Source organism: Anser brachyrhynchus (assembly GCF_964034855.1).
Source record: "Anser brachyrhynchus genome assembly, chromosome: 4".
In the NCBI taxonomy this organism is placed as follows: Eukaryota; Metazoa; Chordata; class Aves; order Anseriformes; family Anatidae; genus Anser; species Anser brachyrhynchus.
The window spans coordinates 75,385,387-75,403,774 of NC_137698.1; the positions used below are offsets into that span (position 1 = coordinate 75,385,387).

An 18,388-nucleotide genomic window follows, 5' to 3' on the forward strand; every position below is an offset into this window, starting at 1 on the left:
GGCCAGGCAGATACAAAAACACTAGCTATACCACAGATATCTATGTTTATTCTATTTTGTCAAATTTTCCTGGAAAGCCTTTGATTGTACCAGTAGCACTGAAGCATATAGTCAATTTGGGAACAGAATCAAAAACGGAACAGGACAGTGCTACACAGCCTAGAATTCAATGATTACTCTGAATACTCCCACCAGAAGGTTTACTTTCATTTTTCAAACTTGCTCTGTAATTTCTTCTGTTCTTTGAATGCCTAATTGCATATATACCAAAAGCATTGAAAAAAAAATTCCATAGCAACTATTTCAAGAATACAGCTCAGCAACTCATAATAGCAACAACAACAAAAAGTATGTAGATTAACCAAAGTCTTCATTTACATGGATGGATTTCTTTATCTATGCTTAAGTGGAAATATTAATGTTGATCGTGAACAATTTCACAGTAATACATTATTAAAATATGAAACTTTTTCCAAAAGAATTTCACATGATTGCTCAAGCAACTGATATTAACCTTCAAAAATAGACTGTCTGAAATTTGTGATTATAAAAGACATTTCAGATGATCTGCAAGAATTTGCTTTAATATTTGAAATGTATAGTGACATCACATAAAGAATTTATACAGATTTTTAGCTAATTAAACAAGGATTTTCCATAGCAACAAAAGATCCAGAAGCAAAGCTTCTGATAAAAAAGCTAAAAATCTACATGTAGACTAATTGCATGTAGTTTCTTAATTTTTTTTCCCCATTTAGAATTTTTTTCCCCAACACTTCCAGTAGATTATTTGTGTATATCTTTTTGTGATTTACACACCACCATTTAGCTCTCTCTTGGCAAAACATTACAGCCAGTGTAGTACATGCTATAAAATCATTCTTTCAGATAATCAAATATAAAGAATTATTAAACTGTGAACCTTGAACACTACGGATCAAGGTTCAGATTGTACTGTGACTAGAAGAACATTTAGCATAACCTGAGTCTCAAAATAGGTGATTTTTAGGCTCTTAACAGGAGAGTTGACAAAATGGTTGCTACTCCAAAATAAGCTCATTTACATGAAACTATTCACTTAAGACACACCTGGCTGTACTCTACTCTATTGCAAAATATATCAGTTTTTTTAACATAAAAGGTATAGTCCTTGTCAGGAGAAAATTCCTATCCAACAGTACAAAATATTGGTTTCCTACGAGGGGGTTTCTCTGACTTAGGAACGAGACGATGTTTCAACAGTGATGGGTGATACTGGTGGGAGGGGGATGGTTGGTCCAGATGATCTTGGAGGGTTTTTCCAGCCTTAATGATTCTTTGATTCTCTCACCCAGGCTCGCTAGCAAAGCATCCGAGTAGCAGAGCACAACCTCCTCCCCAGACTTTTTGTCCTTGCAGAGGTAGCATTCCCCCACTCTCCTTTTACAGGAGTGCTAAATACAGCAAAACTTCATGAAATATATGGTTATTTTTTCAGATGAGGGTTTTCTTTAAAGATAACTAAAGGTACACAAAACAATGTGATTGTGTACCTCATGTTTCATATTGGCAAGTCCAAAAAAAATTCTGGTTTCAAGACACTAAAGAGTAGTGATTTTTTTATTTTTTTTTTTATTACCTTCATTAACAGATGATCATACTGAAATACAAAGATATCTAAGCATCTGATGTTCTGACAATGACTGAAGAAACAATTAGTTAATGTTGAAAGTGAAGTCTTTAATCAAATCCAAGACAGAGATGTTCTTATAACTCAATGACCACAGAAACTGTTAGCTGCTTGATTAAAAGCACACAGACAAATGTGCTTACGGTTTCATAAATATTTCATACGTGCATTTAACTTAAGAGGCACAAGTAGGAACAGAGAAATGACTACGTATATCTCAACCCCTGCTTTGCGCTGCCTAATTGTTATGAAATAGTTTTACCTCATTAAAATGGAATGTATTAAACCCATAAAAGAAGTTCAAATAAACTTCAAGAGAAAACAAAAAGGATCGTAGAAATGAGAAAATGAGAGTTTGCAACATATCTATTTGAGAATGATCACAAAGTCAAAAAAAAAAATAAGTTATGGAGTGAAGCTTTACAATCAGGGAACTCAGGAAGAAGATGCTCCACGGTCTCCAGTGGTGCTGATTTCATCACTGATATAAAAAAAAAAAGCACACAGAACCAGAAAATCCAAATAAATCCCAAAGTATTAAAGTCCAAATGCTTTGAACTGTAAACTATTCCCATTAAAAAGTCTATAAATAATTATGGCATAAAGCAAAAAATAGAAAAATGTAAAAGAGAACAAGAAAAGGACAAATATAGAAAGCGCAACTTACAATCTCCCTAAACGCATTAACCTCCCCAAAACAATCAGATACAGGAATGCATAAATTCATGTCAAAATTAAACAAAATCCTACTAACAAAACCTTCCACAAAATAGAAATAACTGGACACCAGCATAAACAGAGGCCTCCATGAAAGGCAACAATCAATGCGACCAAAGCCAAAAAGCTTGTTTATTTAAAACATCTCATTTCAACCAATGAATCAGTTAATTACTCTACAGTGAGAGGTCTCTTAAAATAAAACAAAACGTAAATGAGTTATTGAATGACAGAGGAAGTAATGAAATCCCATTTCCTACACTCCCCTCCTAAACTTATGCAGAGCATGAATGGACGAAAGACTTCCCTACAATTCAAATAGTCATTGATTTTCCCTACCTTTTTTAATTTAATCCTTAAGTATATTACAGCTTTCAACTGGCATCAACTCATTAATGGGGTCAGGAGGGGAGGAAGCAAGGACTAAAGAAAAACTTTTCCAACCTTACCCAAAAATGCTTATAAATTTGCTGTTGTTCAACTTCTCAGTATAAGACTTTAATAAATGCATACTTTTACCTGCTGGAGACATTTATATGCTTCACCTGCTTTAGAACCCACATTGTAGATGGTCTGAATTATTAACTTTTAGATGCACTTCTGCATCTTCTATTCTGATGTCCCATCGTTTCAAGGGGGAGATGTTTCCTCTTCTGCAAAATCAACTACAGTGAGCACCAATGGAAGGAAGAGAGCAGATGGGTCTTTCTCAGCAGGCAGCTGAGAACATGTAGGTAAAAGCAGGAAGCTTTTTGTTTAGGCCCTCCCCACCAAAATACAGTGTCAGTATTTGTGATCAAGCTTCCCAATGTATGGATTTTACATAGGATCATCTAATGGTTTGGGTTGGAAGGGACCTCAGAGCTCCCCCAGCCCAGGCTGCCCCCAGCCCCATCCAGCCTGGCCTTGGGCACTGCCAGGGATGGGGCAGCCACAGCTCCTCAGGGCAGCCTGGGCCAAGGCCTCACCGCCCTCATAGCAAAGAATTTCTCCCTTATATCTAACCTAAATCTGCCCTCTTTCAGTTTAAAGCCATTCCCCCTTGTCCTATCACCGCCCCCCCGACAAAGAGTCCTTCCCCAGCTTTCCTGTAGGCCCACTTTAAGTACATTCATCACATTTTGGCAGGAAATAAATCATTTTTTTCCCCAAATATTCTGCATTGGACAATCTAGCTATGGTCGTAAAGCCAGCTACAGTAAGGAAAAATACAGAAGAACTTCTCCAGAGGCAACTGAAATGTGACTGCTGTGGTTATGGCACTTCTAGTCAGACACGTACAAAGAACATCTGCCTCCAGGCAAGTACCACATTGCAGCTGTGTTTGCTCCATCTTACCCTGCTTCTTAACATAGTTCTGGACTGAAACCTCACTTTATGTAATTTCTGGAGTGAAACCTGACTTAATGTTCCTGAGAGAGAATTTTAAAATAATATAAAAAGGAGTATCTGTTAGCATGCTACCCTGTTACATTAAATTGAGCCTCCAACGTAAAATGAAAAAGATAAGCTGTGTCACTCAGTGACCTTCATACATACTCTGTAACATGAATTATTAAATCCGCATAGATCTCATCCATTTGAGCAAATTAACAAGATTCTATTGTATTCTGAAGCAGAAACGGCATCAGAGATCAACTCCATTTCAGTGTTGTCACATAGCGTTCACGGGTTTTAATCACGTAACTTTTAGAACTTCTCATCAATGCAAGGAACTTTTAGCTCACTAAGGTGAAAACTAATGAGCAAAACTAATTTAAATTTGCAAGTTCATCAGTTTATAATGAAACTTAGGATAAAAAACTTCTTTTTTTAATGGCATGTCCTTGGTAACTAAAATTTTTCTTTCAGACAGTTTACTCTGACCACCTTGTACAAGTTACCTAGAGGAAGCAAGAGAATGCTTTGTTCTAAAAATTCAATCAACAGTTTGGTAAAGTGAAAGAAACCTGTCAGATGAGTGAAATGAAGGGGCGGAAGGACAAAATGCAGATTCAGAAGAATTACAGAAAAATGTTTCTCAATAAATATTTCCTTTTTTTTTTTTTCCAGGAATACTTTGCAAAATCGTATTTTTATTTTTTTTTGCCATAAAACAAGCATGAAATTTTATCCAAGCATCACTATACTGACTGTCCTCCAAACAAAACAGACAGACAGATAGGTACATTATAAATTTGCCTTGTATTCTTTGCAGGAGTTACCAAGGTCAGAACTGATGGTCCAGCTGCATCTTTTAGTGCTATGCAAACACTCTAGATCACAGTTGGTTTTATGGTTTTACTTCAGAAGTTATTTCATACATAACTTGCACACACTGCACAGAACAGCATTAACAAATTGGTAATTAAAAATAAAGAAAAATAAACCCAAATAGTACTCGTTCACTACAAGCATCCTAATGAAAGCCATACTGTTAAATGGGAGCAATTCACAGATGATGGAGCTGAAAAAGAGTTCTGCTCATGAAAGCAACCTTCTCAGGAGGTACAGAGAGAAAACTGGTTTTGTTTCAGTCTATTTGTTTAGTCCAATTCCACATCTTTTTCATTCAAAGTTCAGAAACTAACAGGTATTTGAAAACGCAGGAAAACTCTGTTCCTTCTATCCTTGGGCATTTAAAAAATGAATAAATTAGTGCAATAGCCTGAAGTCTCCATTTGTAAAACCTGAAAGGACATGATGAACACACACACAAAAAATGTTCCTAACTAGAGATAACATTTCCTATACCGATTTAAATGGTAAGAAAAGCAGTGTATGCATCCTGCAGATGCTTTTTTTTTTTTTAATAAGAACCATTAAAATGCCAATTTTCAGCAATTTAATTACAATTTTAAGTATGAATATTGGGTAGCTTCCTGTTTTGTTTATTTTTATTAGGAATTTAAATGAAGGATTGTATTTAAATGTAAATCAACTAGTCTTAAAGGTCACTGATCAAGAATCATCATCTGCCTCTTAGAAAAGTAACTGGAGGGGGGATAAAAAGGAAAAAAACATCAATTTCCTTATGATAATTCTTCCACATAAATGAGAAAAAAGACAAGGAAACTGCAGAACTGGAGCTATATACCATTTTTCCAACAGTGACCCATATTAGAGAGAATGAAATAGACTTTTGGAAAGAGAATGTGTGTGCCTGTTCTAATCACAAATTTTAAGATGTTGTTTCAGGGGAAAAAAAAAAATCCTTCATTGTCATGATCTGTATAAGCTGACAGGTCTTTTCCCACTCTAATTGCTAGGACTTCAGGACTTGCAAATTATGCATTACCCCACAGCTAAACAGGGAAGAAGTGTTTAAGAGAGAGCTCCGCTGCCTAAAATGCCAGCAATAAAACACCAGAGAAGAAATGATCTCCTTTCAAATTTAAATTGTGTCTGCCAGCAGTGTGTTCTTACATTATACAGATACACTTGCTGTAGTCTTACACCCTTTTAAACTATTAATATTCAAATACAGAACAACTCTTCTGCAGTCTAAGAATACTATTAATGTAATCAAAGTGAAATGAAAATGTTTCATTCATTATAAAGAAATACATGTCTATATATAAACATAGAGTTTAATAATAATGATACTATATCCATTTCCAGAGAAAGACTGATTTATTTGAGTAACAAAGAATATCCCTCCTAAATGAAACTTTGAAATTTTAAAGAACAAGTGCTGTGTTCATGAATTGTTTTCCTTATTTCCAAGCATTATTCTACAGTCCAGACTAGTATTTTAGGCTGTTTTCAACCTTCACTTTCTTCACAGAAGCAAAGAAATGTTTTGTGACATTGTAAATGCTGTTTTAACACAGTCATTGAAACTAAAAATGGCATCTGCAACTTCTTACAAAAGATACTTGAGACAGAGATGATCAATAAATTCAACTAAGTGGGATTTAGTTAAGCATCTTTCTCGCATATAGTATGTCCTATGCAAAGATGGAATAAAGTATCTCACTGCAGCCCTTGATTTCAGGTCCTCAAAAATGTGAGAGTTTGCCCACGTGGAACGCCATTAACTCTTTGCCTCGTATGATTTTGGTTGTTTTGCATTGTTGTTTCAGAGAGTAAGCAGCGACAGATTTTTAACAGCAATGATTCAGCGAATTCCTAAAGAACAACCCTGGGGAAGAAAAAGGAGATCTGTGAATCCAGCTTGCAAAAATATGAGATTCAATAGCTCCAAAGCTTGAGGCAGAAAAATCCACACTTCTCAAAGACAAAAATATACCCAAAAGAGATCTTTCCCACCCTCAAAAACAAAAAATACTCTCCTTTGAGAAGATTTTTCACAGGTTTGTAGATTCAGTTAAGGTGTGAGAGAGTCTGTGGGGGTTAAAAATAAATTAATACTGTCCAAGAACAAGTTCTCAGGACCTTGTACTCGCAATAAATACTCTCAGATCTTAAAACCGCATTTGCACCTCACGTGGAGCTCAATCTCTAACTTTGGTTCAAAAGAAAGGCTGAGTTAGTGGGAGACCAGGAGAATTGATTTGAGCTCTTTCACTTACTGGAATAAGGACACTGGCATTTATTACTAAGCACAGAGGTACATAAGCTTTTTCCAAATCCTCATCCCTATTCTCTCAATAGGGAGGGGCCTCAAAGTCATGTTCCCAGCAGAGCAGAAATGAGAAACCCATGCAAACTCATGCATGTTTTAAAAAGAGCGTGCATTCCTAGACCGTGTTCTTCTCCAGTGCCAGGCTGCGATCCCGAGCATCTAACCCCAGCATGCAACAAGCATTTACCGAACGGCGACATAAGCCATGGAAATTCCTCCCACAGAGTCTAGAGAGGATGGCGCAGCAGAGGCTAACAACCTAAACAGCTGCTCTATTCAGCTTTTTCTTACCTCTAAAGGTGTAACTCTGTACAAAGGATCTTAATATTGCTGGCACTGCTTGCCTGCCTAACAACCAAAACTGATTTGTTTGTGCTATTCCCTTTTACTTTTCTTTTTTATGAGACCTAAGTCACCGGATTTTTTAAGCTTTTATAAAACAGTTCCAGAGTAAATTCAGACACTGAGAAGTTCCAGTACTGAAATGTAATTCAATCCCAAAATTTCCATTTGTGAAACTCTGGGCCCCATACAAGAATAATCAGAACTGAAGGACGGATGACTAATTATTTTTTTCTTCATGAAAATCGTTATACATCTATAAACTACACATACTACAAAACTGATTTCTTCAATAAACAAACCAAGTGGAGAAAGAAAAAGCTGTCAGCGGAAAAACTGGTTAAAACGCCCTACATGAAAAACAAGGCGTTTTGTGTCAATACTGATAATTACATAAATGAAATAATGCTGGCAACAGTATCATAATTATGCACAGAAAAGGAATAGATTAAAGGGAATAAAATGATTTGAACATTACTTAGAAAAGCTGCTTCGTGAAAATACATACTTTTTAAATTTTGATGGTTTAGGCAGAAAGAAAAAAAAGATTGTCTTTCAGATTTCAGTTTCCAAAACCATCAGCTTCACATTCGTAGTCACATTAAATTTGGTATTTTACTAAAACAAACTCAAATGGCACCAAAATTTCCATAGCCCAAAACTTAATCCGAACCAAAACCCATTAGAAGCTCTTTCTTTTTCTTGAAGCGGAACTATTGATGTGCTGCTTAGAAATCTGAAAAGAGCTCCAAAATATCTTTTTTAATTCCAATTGCTAGTTCAAATTCCCTACACACTGTCATCTCAGCAAGCACCCACCCAGCACAGCCCATCAGCCCACGGCTCTGCTGCCTGAGCAACACCCCTGGGCTGCTCCTCTCTCCCGACACTTCATCCCATCCCAGCTCTTTCACCATCTGACCCACCACCATTTCTTTATGCACCATGATGCTGGGGTAACTTTGGTCCTTGAGCATCCCAAGCTTCTGAAAATGGAAAGGTGATTTCTTTGCATGCTGCTGGTACCTCCCGGCCACAGCCAGGCCACCACCCCCATCCCAAGGCAGAGTGGGTGGCTGTGTGTCCTGGGCTGCTCCCACCGCACATACCGTGGACAAACAGTGCCTGCAGAGCAGTGGCAACATGCAGGCACTCAGCTCTGCCCAGGTGAAACTGCACACTGCAGCACCCACAGCAGCAATTTCTGTTCTTTATTTCATACGCTGCAGTGTGTGCCGTTACTAACCTGACCAACACTGGACCGGTGGAGGAAGAGATGGGAGGAAATTTCAGATACAGCTGAACTGGAACTGATCAAATAAACTTGCTAGTTTTGAACTCCTGCCTGCAATTAGAAATGGGATAAAACACTTCTCCGGTAGATACAATTCAGAAAACCTACACCAGACACCTTGAACTGCTCTTCGTGTTCTGTAACAGCACTGCTTCTTCAAACACGAAGCCTGCAACTTCATACCACGGGCAAAACTGCTGCAGCAGTAGTGAAAGCAGCACAACTTAAATGGTTAGCAGGGTTTATTATAGCCAGAAAGGAAACAAATGAAATGAGGACAGTTCTGAATAAACCCGACAGAATTATTTCCTGTACCTAATAATAGGATCTGGGTTTTCCTTTACCAGTCTTGTAATGCCGGTTCTCCAGAAAGGGAGCCAAGAAATTCCTCCTGCCTGTCTTGTCGGTTCCAGCTTTGCCTTTCCAGGTCCCAGATGAGATTCCTTAATCACTTAAGACTTCATGCCACATAAGGAAGTTTACTGTACAGATGGGAAACTCAGCATTTAGGCAAATCAGTCCTCTTCAATTCACGAAACATTTCTTTTTATAAAGGAAGATTTAAAAGAATATTATATACTGTGCGTCTCTAGTGTTTTGCTTGTTTACTTGCTTTTTATATGTCCTAAGCACACTCTGTTCACTTCAAAATTAGAGTATTTGAGAACAGTTTTTAATATCACAATTTTCACCATGGAAGAGCTTGACTGTATATATTTTACCTTGTAAATGGAAAACTAACTCTCTTAAGCTTGCTGATTTGTGTACTAGTTCTAAAATCCTTTTTCTTTAAGACAAATTTCGACCACAGAGGCATTTTCAGCCCATTTAAGCTAACATTTCATTTCTAATAACTTTTAATCATGAAGTTTCTTCAATGATTCTACATTTTTTAGTCTCTGAGAAATCTCAGAAGGGTGTCCCGTACTTGAAATCTTAACACAAATTACACATGGAGCATCCCACACTCCTGAGACAGGGTGGGGTTAATACCAAATATTAATTGAATACTTTCTACCTAATGGTTTTCTGCACTGATTTATAAGTGTAATTCAAAGTTAATCCATGTGCATACTTGAAGACAAAAAAAAAAAAAGATATTCACTGATGTGGTCATACTTTTCCTCAGTTTTTCACTAACACTATGAATGCAGCAATAAAGCACAGTTGATGTACATTACTGAAATTACTGGTTACTGTTTATATACATCTCTCCATTCAAATTGTGACTTTAATCACAACTGCCAGCCTTTCATCTATGCAGAAACATACTTAGCTTTGCAGGTAACCTGAAGAAAACTATCAAGCAATGAATTTTTCGCTTTTTCAGTGTATCCTCTATGTTAATTCAATAATTGATACACACAAAATACAAAATACATTCAAAACCAGATGTACCATTTAAGAACACCTGCACATCAAGTTTTCACGTAGAGCAACTGGCAAAGGCATACATCAGAGTTCAGGTGACCAATATAAATAATCACTTGAAAGGATGCTTCACCTTCTTTTTACTACGACTAATGAGCATTGATCGAATCAAACGCTTTAGCTACCTATTACAAATCCTTTCCAGCGCAAATGTCTGCCTGCCATCACCAGTTTATCTACCTGTCTCAAGAGAATCCATTTAGACATTGGTGTTCTTTCTCGCATAGAGGAGAATGTCAGCTTCTTGAGACTGGCAATCCATTACTTGAAATAAAATATTTTCCCAAGTACCTTATATTTTCTATAGAAAAAAAAAAAACAGTGACATAAAGAAAAAGCAGGTAAAGTGATAAAAATGACAAACACCACAAAGAATAACACAGAACAATAAAAACAGTTCAGCCACAAAATCTGAGTTATTTGGTAAATTGGTCTCATTCAAGAAAACTGTTTCAATATTACAAAATGCAAAAGTATAAAGCAAGAAAAAAAACCACTGGCTACGCTGAAGAGAGTGAGCATTTTGTGAAAAGTAATGACTTTTAAAAGGTTTTAAGGGGCCTATGGAAAGCAACAGAACTGCTACACTGCATTTAGTCTTGATATTTAGATTTTAGAGCAACCACCAGATACTAGAGAGGTACAGAACAAAGTCACGTGGCTTCTATATCTTAGGCTTGAATAATCATATCCACAGCCAGAAGTTAAATTACTCTCCGTGCTGTTATATAGGTATTATTTTTGGACTTCCTTCCACATCATCTAATCCAAGTTATACGTAAACCTTCTGGATATTTCACTCTTATTGCATTCTGATCCACTGATACACCTGAAGCTCAGCTTCCTCCCCTCCTCTTTGTGAGGGTACAGGATGTGAGATGCAGGATGATACTTTCTGTTAACAGCAATCTTATTCCATCAGAGGCACTCAGGAAACTATTACAAAGATATTTTAGCTTTATTTAGTCAGTGCTTTCTCCAAATTCTTCCACTAACTAAATCACCTTTCTGCATCATATTCCTCAACTTCACTTCCAAAGCTTTTTGAAACTTTACAACAGACACCTACTGGGCTGTAGTTTAATGAGCCTTTCCTTCTGCAGCAGTGCTGGTTTCAGTAGCTTTTACTTATTCTTCAACACCTCTTCCCATCTCCGAGCTGTGCTCCGAGTTTTGTTCACACAGGTATTTGTTCAGCTGAGTAATGAACCAAATGAAACCAAGCAAAATATCCAGGTTTAAAACAAAGCATTTTTAGAAAAGAAAGTTAATTTAGCACAGGTCAGCTGTGCACAAACAGTTCTAGTAGAGCTCAGGAGGTGGTGCAGAATGAGAACCACCAACAGCAGCTGATGAAGTTAGCCCTGGAGCTAAAGAATTACTGAAAATAAGCTGTCAGCATCAGGAAGTTGACTTCAGCTACAAACACCCCATAAAGCAGCTGACTGAATTGTTAAACACCTTCTTAGCACTTTCTCAAAAAGCTGTGTTTGACACCTGGGAGAAAACTCCTCCAAAGATCCCTCTCCTCAATGCTTTCTTCCACCTGCCCCTAATGCGTGGTGGAAAGGAAAAAATCAGCAGTGGTGGGGTGGGGACAGGTCACTGCCACCAGACCTTACCTTGCTATCGGTACGAACCCAGCCTGCGGTGGCATTCCACCTAAATCCAGCTGTTGTCGTCTTTCATTTTAAATGGAGACCAAATCTATTTTCGTCCGGTATTTGTACAGCACTTGGCACAAACTTTTGTCCAAGACTCGAAATCAAAGGTAATAAAATAAACCAGAATCAGGATCCCATTCCCTCCTAAAAATCATGAAAAACATCATTAACCCACACATACAACAACTACGAAGTGAAGTTCTCTTACTACTCTCCGTATTTTAGAAAACAGGAATTAAATCTGGAAACACTGGCATAGCGTGACCCACTATGGACCAAGTCCTTGCTATGCGGACACAGATCTATGAGATAAAGTAAGAATACAGAAAATCATGACAAAAATTTTTAAAAAGTGTTCAGAGATTGCTAATCAAACATTATTTATCTTATATCGAACGTTACAAGTCATTGAAAGAGTGTGTACCATTAGATACTGAACTTTAGAATGAACACTTCTAGAATTGTTGCCTTCTTGAAGTATACATATAGAATTAAAAGCAAAGTAATTATGAAGAAAAATAGCTTTTAGTCCATAAACTAGTCTTTTGTCATCATAGGAGGAACCCTAACCTGACACTTCCTTCTTACTGAACAGAAGGGCTGGGATTTTTCAGTACATCTTTTGCTAACTGCACGTCTTCCTGAACAGGCAGAAAGGCTGTCCGGAGAGCATTTTTCTGCAAGTAAAGTGTGATTGGTTCAACATGGACCTTCCACGTAATGTTCTTATAATGAGTAAATTACTAGGTGATATAAAACTAAAAAATGGCAAAACCATAATGAAAAGCTTAATATGCTTTTTACAGCAATGCTGAAGGAACTGATGCCATGTTTAAGTTGATCGTGCTTTTACTCACACCCTGAGGCAAACCAGCACAAAATGCAATGAACAGCATGATTTTATTAAATATATATATAAAATGAACAATTTTCTTCTTGGAAAACAACTGACTTGAAGGAATGCTCTAGCCTAGTGACTGCCATCTGACACCTGGTACTACAGGCTTTGCAATTCACACAGGATTTCCTATTACTGACTGAAGGTGAAAGAATCACGAACGCAGAGGGAGAAGGAAAAAAAAAAAACAGTCTTAAGAAGCCAGGAGCACATGGATTTTAAACAGATGAGAAAAGTACAGCAACTTCATAGGAGCTGGTGGCAAGCCTGCTACACTTGGAAAGCTGTTTGAACATCCCCTCTGCCGAGCCTGCAAGAGGATGCTCAGGACATCCGTCAACTTCAAGGAAATTTGCAGTTATCATGAATTAGAAAATCTATTGTTTGCAGCCATGTGTACATAGAAGCAGGACGGCATTTGCCTTGTGAAAGCATGCTGTGCAATGGTAGAGGGAATATATCCAGCTTTGCAGATGTAAATCTCTGTTCTAGAGAAAGGTAAAGCAACGGGCTATCAGGCAAATATACAGAAGTAAGTTGAGTTATATGGTTTTGCCTCAGCTTCATGGAGGAAAAAGCCAGCTGACCCTCTTGAAAATTCAGAAAAATCCATATACCAGAAGACAAGTAGAATTTAAACATGGGATCTTCCTAAATCTCTTACATAAACTGATCTGGAGAGCAGCGCTCACTCCTTAAAATAGCCATCGCTCTACAACTTGACTTTTTGAACCAGCAGAGAGCTATAGACACACAGGGATACAGACTGCGTGGTTCTAGTGAGAGAGATACATTGCTGGATATCTCAGTGAGAATCCTCAAAAGTCATTCATCTGGGAAAGACACAGCCACATCCATGTGGTCAAACTGCTGAAATCTGAGCTGCTTTCAGTTCTGCAGCTCCAAGTTCTGTAAAAAGCCATTTCAAAATCAGTATGAAACTTCAAAATACATATATATATATTCTTTTAGAATTGCAATTTCAAACAAACAAACAAAAAAATCAAACCTGAGCTTCTCTCTGTCCCGTATGAGGAGACAGTAAAGAATTAGAATTGTTTCTGATGCTATTCTGGTGCTATTCTCAGAGGAAACTAATTTCATCACTAATGGATCTCAGAAGAATCTGGCAATACAGAATGGAATAATGTCAGATACAAAAATTAAATTAATACATAAAATTTATTTTCCATACCTTCAAAGCCAGGACAAAAGATACAGGGTTATATTTAGCTTTTTTTTTGCAAACTGTCCAAGTGATTACCATTACATTTTTCCCCTGACCACAGAAGAAACCAACACAGTCAACCTGTTTCTTTTTCAGTCTTCGTAACATCTTCCAGACTGACTGCAAGAAGAATCTCACTATACCTGAAAATCCCCTGAAGCTGAGGAGAGAGAAGGAAATGCCTTTTTTTCATTATTGGCATTAAAACATGAGGTAGCTTCTTGCATAAATCCATAAAAACTTGCAAATCATGATGGGAAACCAGCCTTTGCAGGCTATAGGAAATGCAAGAAGTAATCAGGTGGCAATGAAGTGCTAGTTCTTCAAAAAAAAAAAAAAAATTTTGCTAACATCAGATTACTTTTTCTACGGAAGAACTTTTCATATGGAGTTTCCATCTTAATAGTGAATTTTTGATCAATGTATCTGAAAAAAATAGTATCTATGAAAATTAAGAGAACAAAGAAATACAGAAAAACTTGAAAATGGCAAAAGAAACTTTTCAGGTCATCAGGTAAATAAGCTACTACAAGCACCTTGGCGGAATACAGATAGTTTTCACATATAACGGGAAGTGTAGTTGGAAAAAAAAAAGTGAAACTGTCACCTTACATGTCTTTTCAAACAAAATACTATATTAAGCATTTAATAACAACTGGCAAAATTCAGATGTCAATCCATCTGAATAATTATAAAGGAAGTTAAAATGAACCCAATTACGTCTCACCATGGGATGAAACCTAGCACTTACGTCAGCCATGGGAGAAAGAGAGAACACTAAGTGTGATTTAGCACAAAAAAAAAAAAAAAACACTCGATAATAGTGACCTGATTCAAGTCTTTGTATCTATTTCTTCCAAAACACCTTTAACTAACACTTCAGCCTCAGACACCTCTCCCACAAGCTGCTTCACAGTTAACAAGGATGCAGAGAATTTCCCTGGCTTCTCTGCTGAGCCTCCTGCTCTTTGACTCTCCCTCTCCCACCTCGCTTATACTCCTGCTGCCAACCCTCTGGAACGCTTCTTGCTTCCGACGGATCTGAAATAGATTCGTTATTAAGTTTTCACATCTTGAATATTTTTGCAGAATTATTTTTGGCTTGCATTATGATATTTTGGGCATTGAACACTTGAACATTATTTGGAAGATACCTCTTCAAAAATATCTACTAATTTAAAAATAGATTTTCTACTATTCTTATTTCTCATTCTGACTTTTCTTCATTTTCTGTTTTAATGAATATTATTTATTTTCCTTACTGCCTTGAATCACAGAAGTATAGAATCATTCAGGTTAGAAAAGACCTCTGAGATCATCTCATCCAACCTTTAACCTAATACTGAAGTCCATCACTAAACCATGCTGCCAAACTCTACATCGATACGTTTCTTGAAAACCTGCAGGGATGGTGACTCAACCACTTCCCTGGGCAGCCTGTTCTCATGCCACACAACACATTTTAGTTTTCCTTTTAATTTCCTTGTAAGCATGTCTTCCTTTATGCATAATTCCTTCTGAAAATTAAATACTATTATGGTTAATTTGGCTTTTGTCCTCACCTCTTTGTAACGTCTTTGGACACTTACTGTATATATGAACTGAGTTAGCTTGTTTACCTCACCGGATTTCTAAGCTTTCTGGAAAGGTAAAGCACAACCCCACATCATCCCTACATAACTCACAGAGCATCACTAGTCCCCAGACTGAACTCCTGGTACCACTCATCAAGCACACTGGTTGTATCAACATCCTTACATGAAACGTGAGCTTCAAGTTCTGTTATTTTGTATTTCGGACCAATAATATTTGTACAGAAACCTGTGCGTGCTATTTGGGCTCTTTCTCGACATTTTCCACTTCATATCTGCCAACTTCTTTCTCATGATATGAAATTACCAAGCTTATAGTATTTCAAAGAACAGTTCTGCAAAGATCCCAATATTCAGTTTTCTACTTCACAGCCCTCGGTTTCACCTCAGTACTTATTCTTCCCTCTGAAATCAGTCTGCATGCGGACCTTGAACTCCAAGCTGATCCTCAGTCATCCCAAGAGGTTGTCGGGACACTCCAAGAGGACTTCCACCTGCATCGCCTACAGGAAAGTCATCACACAGTCCTTACTGTGAAGGAATGAAAGAGAACCTGGTCTCCCAAGAGTCTGTGCTGTAATCCACAGTCATTTACATATTCATATATGACTTAGAAGAAAGGAGGTGAACAGTAAAGGCACTACTTGCTGATAGAAAAACAGTATTTAGAATACTGCAGTATATATCTTACCATATTTGGGGACTGGGGGCAAGGCTGCCAGATGAAACTATATTTTACACCACTGCAAAATATTGTATATGGGGAAAAGCAAGCCTACTTCACATGTAAAACGATTAAGTAAGCAACTGATGTTGAAGTCTCAGTTGGAAGCCATCTAAAAACCAGAGGTTCTGCACAGCTTCAGTCTGGATAGAAGAGGGGTGGGGGCAATACTAACATATCACTGCCCAAATTTGTTACAAACCTGCATTTTTAATCCTGTCTGTGCTTCCCACAAATTTGCAGAGCCAATTGCAGTAGAATGTTTCAGAGATGAAGGCGGCAACGTTAACGACAGAAGTTATGAAACATTAATGTAGCTGTCCTCAATTAAAAACGTTTGTCCAGATGCTACCCTCAGACTGAGGAAATCCATAAGCAGCTTGCTATTACAGGCTAGGATGGAACAGCCAGGGAAGAATCAACCCATACACATCCTCTTTGTTTTCCAACACTGCTACAATAATAATACCAGATTTTGCTATTAAACATAGTGTTTATAGGCAAAATTATCAAAAAGAGTTGCAGAAATCAACATACATGTACAACATACATTTGGACTTGCGGAGGTTTCACCCATTTTGTCAGATGAACTCACATTTCTGCTAAAATCCTGTATTCCAACTCTTTGACAAGCTACTTGGTAATCGAGGATCTTCATCGAGCTTTTGGGATTCATAGATAATTTTCAAACTTCTCAGGCATCCTAGTGTTTGTCCTTAGGTTTGGGAATCAAAATTCCTTAAATATCACCAACAGAGGCAGCTCCAAAAATGTTTACGAACAGCTACGGCAGATACTCCCAGTCACAGTTCTACTAAATCCAATTAATCCCAATATTAGCAGGTCGACAAATATGAGAGAAAGCACTTCACAAGTCTAATTAAAACTTTCCTAGCTTACACATGTTAAAAGCAAAAATATACAAGAAAAAAAAATCCCCCGGAACACAGTAACAACAAACTGCATGCTCTACTTCACAAAGCCGGATTTCATTCACAAATGTATCAGGTCTTATCCTCAACAGATGACTCATGCATATTTGTTCCTTTCGGTCTTCAAACAATCATTCAATAATTTGCTTATAAAAAGGAAGGAGGTTTTTGGTTGATTTTTTTTTTTTTTTAATAAACTAGGAGCTATGAAAGAGAAAGTATCCAGAAAGTTTGGCCCAAATCTAGAGGGAAGTATCAAGCAATTCTTGATAGTGACTGACTGAGATTACTGTTTCATTTATGTTATAAAAAAAAAAAAGGCAACAAAAATGTATTTTTAAATACGTTGTTTTAAAACAATACACTATTCTTGGCCAAAATGTAATGGAGAAGGCTGAAAACAGTAAAAAATTGAATTTACTCTCAGTCTTTCATCACAGTCTATTTTTTATGTTATTTGACAGGAAGCCACCCTAGCAGCTCCTAAAAAGTAAAAACATAACAAATCTTAGTTTTATTGCCCTCTTCATAGAAAGTTCTTCAAAAGCTCATGTTTCATCTGTCTTTCTACTCAACGTTCTTTTTTTTCACTTTAATGTTAGCTTTTTTAAACACAGAAGTATTTTAAACTGCCTTTGTGTTTCCCAGTTGCACATAATAGCATCTAACTTCTCTTTCATAAGTCAGAATTCCTTCTACTCATTTTTATTTCTTAACTGCAAGCCAGAAAAATACCTCAATTACTTTTTAATTCCTCATTCTGTACACAACAGAAATTTTTGAATTTCAAATCAAGCACAGAGGGGGAAATAAAGACAGTTTTAAGAAACAAGACAGCTTCTCACATTAACTGCGATTTCTGTATACGCTTTCTCTATTTTTTCTCAAAAGCACTCAAAGACCTATGATTTTACCTCTGCCGAGGCAGAAATAAAGTCTACAATTCCCTTAAATCATACCATAGGCTACAGACTTTATCAGCCATAACTATTCCTCAAACCTAACTGATTCCAATATCCACAGACCTCCTCTTCAGGGACCATTAGCAAAGGCAGTAAGACCATTTTTTGAAACTGAAGTAATATTTAACCCCCACAGGAGCAGATAAGAGAAAGAGAGAATGAAAAATAAATAAGTGCAAAGAACAACAGACCTACACAAGTCCTACCAACCTGTGGTAACTGATGAGACTACTCTCTTTCTCCTGATCTTCAGCAAACTGAAAAATCACCTCCGCTTCCACAATCTCCAGAGAATGACTTCTCCACATCTCAGTGGAAGTGTCCTGTTGGTCTGCTTCCTCACAGAGCTGGGAAAATCAACTGATAAA

General features: G+C 37.1%; 1 protein-coding gene across 11 annotated transcripts in view; it reads right to left on the reverse strand.

Annotated features, from left to right (window-relative positions):
• Positions 1-18,388, reverse strand: part of CTNNA2 (catenin alpha 2) — a 475,915-nt gene that overhangs the window by 442,576 nt on the left and 14,951 nt on the right. Inside the window, exons 1-9 of one of the 11 annotated variants that reach the window (XM_080590836.1) lie at positions 18,231-18,380; positions 15,831-15,905; positions 14,798-14,851; positions 13,592-13,708; positions 11,643-11,828; positions 11,090-11,217; positions 10,201-10,321; positions 8,905-9,071; positions 8,542-8,640 (exon numbers count right to left, since the gene is read on the reverse strand). The exons of 3 other annotated variants lie outside the window; for them this stretch is intronic. The gene's annotated coding sequence lies outside the window, so the exon portion shown is untranslated. Of the gene's footprint in view, positions 1-8,541; positions 8,641-8,904; positions 9,133-10,200; positions 10,322-11,089; positions 11,218-11,642; positions 13,492-13,591; positions 13,709-14,797; positions 14,852-15,830; positions 15,906-18,230; positions 18,381-18,388 lie in introns of those variants that run through there. 7 more of the 11 variants (XM_080590839.1, XM_080590831.1, XM_080590838.1 and 4 more) reach the window with 7 other exon arrangements.